Genomic DNA, 3,745 nt, shown 5'->3' with positions numbered 1-3,745 from the left:
CTAGAAATGTGAAACAAACTCTTTTTTTTTTATCCAGGGGCATTATCATGATCATTATTATGTTTATAATTTTTATTATTATTATTGTTGTTCTGTAAGAAAATACTTCCATTGAGCCGGGTTAAAGGTGGACTCAGCAATATGATATCATCATATACGGCAGGAGCAGGGAGCCTTCCTGCTTACAAAAATCAACAACAACAACAACAGACTCAAACCAATGGTGGCAGTCTTGGCTGATTTAATGCCGCCCCCCTTGCCTGTGTGATGACATCATAACATATCACTGACTCTCCATCTATGACTAGCTAGCAGTAATGACTTTTATAGTTTTACTATTGTGTGAGTGTGTGTGTGTATATCGACAATAATGATATAGTGATTATATTTGGTATATATATATGATGTGATTATACTGTATGATGTTATTTTATGACAGGTTTAATATTCGGAGGGTAACCAAGGTGTCAAAAAGGATTATGTTGTTAATAGATCATCTGTTCTCAGAATTGTGTATATGGCTGCGTTTACACAGGCAGCCCAATTCTGATCTTTTTCCACTAAAGCTTCGTTTACACAGGCAGCCCAATTCTGATCTTTTTCCACTAAAGCTTCGTTCACACAGGCAGCCCAATTCTGATATTTTTCCACTAATTCATCTTTTGACCAATCAGATCAGCTCTTTTGCCAATAATTGGGCGAAAGATCAGAATTTGGCTGCTTGTGTAAATGCAGCCATATACATTTACAGCTTATGAAAGTTACCGTCTGGTGGCCAGACTGTATTGTACATAGAGGAAACTAGAGGAGACCAGTGAGACTAGAGGAGACCAGTGAGTAGAGGAGACTGAGAGGAGACCAGTGAGACAGAGACCTAGTGAGACTAGAGGAGACTAGTGAGACTAGAGGAGACCAGTGAGACTAGAGGAGACTAGTGAAAGACTAGAGGAGACTAGTGAGACTAGAGGGAGACTAGTGAGACGGAGACTAGAGGGAGACCAGGGAGATGAGACTAGAGGAAACTAGAGGAGCCAGTGAACGAGAGGAGACCAGTGAGACTAGAGGAGACCAGTGAGACTAGAGGAGACTAGTGAGACTAGAGGAGACTAGAGGAAACTAGAGGAGACCAGTGAGACTAGAGGAAACTAGAGGAGACCAGTGAGACTAGAGGAAACTAGAGGAGACTAGTGAGACTAGAGGAGACCAGTGAGACTAGAGGAGACTAGTGAGACTAGAGGAGACTAGTGAGACTAGAGGAGACTAGAGGAAACTAGAGGAGACCAGTGAGACTAGAACTAGAGGAGACCAGTGAGACTAGAGGAGACCAGTGAGACTAGAGGAGACTAGTGAGACTAGAGGAGACTAGTGAGACTAGAGGAGACCAGTGAGACTAGAGGAGACCAGTGAGACTAGAGGAGACTAGTGAGACTAGAGGAGACCAGTGAGACTAGAGGAGACCAGTGAGACTAGTGAGACTAGAGGAGACCAGTGAGACTAGAGGAGACCAGTGAGACTAGAGGAGACCAGTGAGTCTAGAGGAGACCAGTGAGACTAGAGGAGACCAGTGAGTCTAGAGGAGACCAGTGAGACTAGAGGAGACTAGAGGAGACCAGTGAGACTAGAGGAGACCAGTGAGACTAGAGGAGACCAGTGAGACTAGAGGAGACCAGTGAGACTAGAGGAGACCAGTGAGACTAGTGAGACTAGAGGAGACCAGTGAGACTAGAGGAGACCAGTGAGACTAGTGAGACTAGAGGAGACCAGTGAGACTAGAGGAGACCAGTGAGACTAGAGGAGACCAGTGAGACTAGAGGAGACCAGTGAGACTAGAGGAGACTAGTGAGACTAGAGGAGACTAGAGGAGACTAGAGGAGACTAGTGAGACTAGAGGAGACTAGAGGAGACCAGTGAGACTAGAGGAAACTAGAGAGCACTTTAAAACCATTCACAGAACCAGAAATTCAGCACATTCTCATTCAAACACGTTTCATGAATCAAAAATCCATTCAATCATTCAATCAGTCAATAATTTGTTGGTTGATTGATCGATGGATTGATTGAAACATTATTAAACTCAGTTCAAGTTAAAAGTCACAGGTCTAGGATCAGCTTAGCATCCCACAGTCCTTACCTTAACCCTGAGGAGAGGGAACCTTCAGACTGACCTCACATCGTACTGTCTAGGGATCGACTTCATCTGGCTTTTTCATTAACAGTAGGATTGGACACACACACACACACGTTTGGTTTGTGTTTGGTTTTTTTAACTATGCAGATGTAATATGATGATGAATTGTTGTAATATATTTTATAAATGATTATTAGATTGAAATGGGCAATTAAAGGTATTTTATAAAGCATGATGATGAATTTAATGTTTTTATCAATGAATTATACAAACCATTTTTATAAGGTTGTGAAACTGTATTCAACTCTATCTTGTCTTTATGTAGGTTGTCAGTTCAAAGGGGGTGACCATTCTATATCAAACTGTGAACTCATATTCTGTACAGCAAATGTTGCATAATGTTTTACAACAAGTATCCATATCACAATAAAGCTATATATTGATAATGTTTCATATTGGCGTATGTTACTGTACAGCAAAGTTTCCATATCACAATAAAGCTATATATTGATAATGTTTCATGAAGCTATATAGTGATAATGTTTCATAAAGCTATATATTGTTAATGTTTCATAAAGCTGTATATTGATAATGTTTCATAAAGCTACATATCGATAATGTTTCATAAAGCTATATATTGATAATGTTTCAGTAAAGCTATACAGTGATAATGTTTCATAAAGCTATATATTGATAATGTTTCATAAAGCTATATATTGATAATGTTTCATAAAACTACATAGTGATAATGTTTCATAAAGCTATATATTGATAATGTTTCATAAAGCTATATATTGATAATGTTTCATAAAGCTATATATTGATAATGTTTCATAAAGCTATATATTGATAATGTTTCATAAAGCTATATAGTGATAATGTTTCATAAAACTACATAGTGATAATGTTTCATAAAGCTATATAGTGATAATGTTTCATAAAGCTATATAGCGATAATGTTTCATAAAGCTATATAGTGATAATGTTTCATAAAACGACATAGCGATAATGTTTCATAAAGCTATATAGCGATAATGTTTCATAAAACGACATAGTGATAATGTTTCATAAAGCTATATAGTGATAATGTTTCATAAAACGACATACCGATAATGTTTCATAAAGCTATATAGTGATAATGTTTCATAAAACTACATAGTGATAATGTTTCATAAAGCTATATAGTGATAATGTTTCATAAAGCTATATAGTGATAATGTTTAATAAAACGACATAGTGATAATGTTTCATAAAGCTATATAGTGATAATGTTTCATAAAACGACATAGTGATAATGTTTCAAAAGCTATATAGCGATAATGTTTCATAAAGCTATATAGTGATAATGTTTCATAAAGCTATATAGTGATAATGTTTCATATTGGTGTGTGACTCCCATTTTCTTAATCTCTACATTTAGAAATAATAAATCAACATAATAATAATGTAGCAATGAAAGACAATTCATGTGTAAACATTTGACACTAGCAAAGGCATAATATGTTTTATAGTGACATTAGATGGTTATATCATTTTGACAAGATACATTTTTCACTACGTTTCTTAACACTGTGATAATTGTAATTTATAAAATAAAACAGGCACTTTTGGAAAAGA

This window comes from Coregonus clupeaformis, unplaced genomic scaffold (assembly GCF_020615455.1).
Source record: "Coregonus clupeaformis isolate EN_2021a unplaced genomic scaffold, ASM2061545v1 scaf1196, whole genome shotgun sequence".
Lineage (NCBI taxonomy): Eukaryota > Metazoa > Chordata > Actinopteri > Salmoniformes > Salmonidae > Coregonus > Coregonus clupeaformis.
This window is presented reverse-complemented; position numbering follows the sequence as displayed.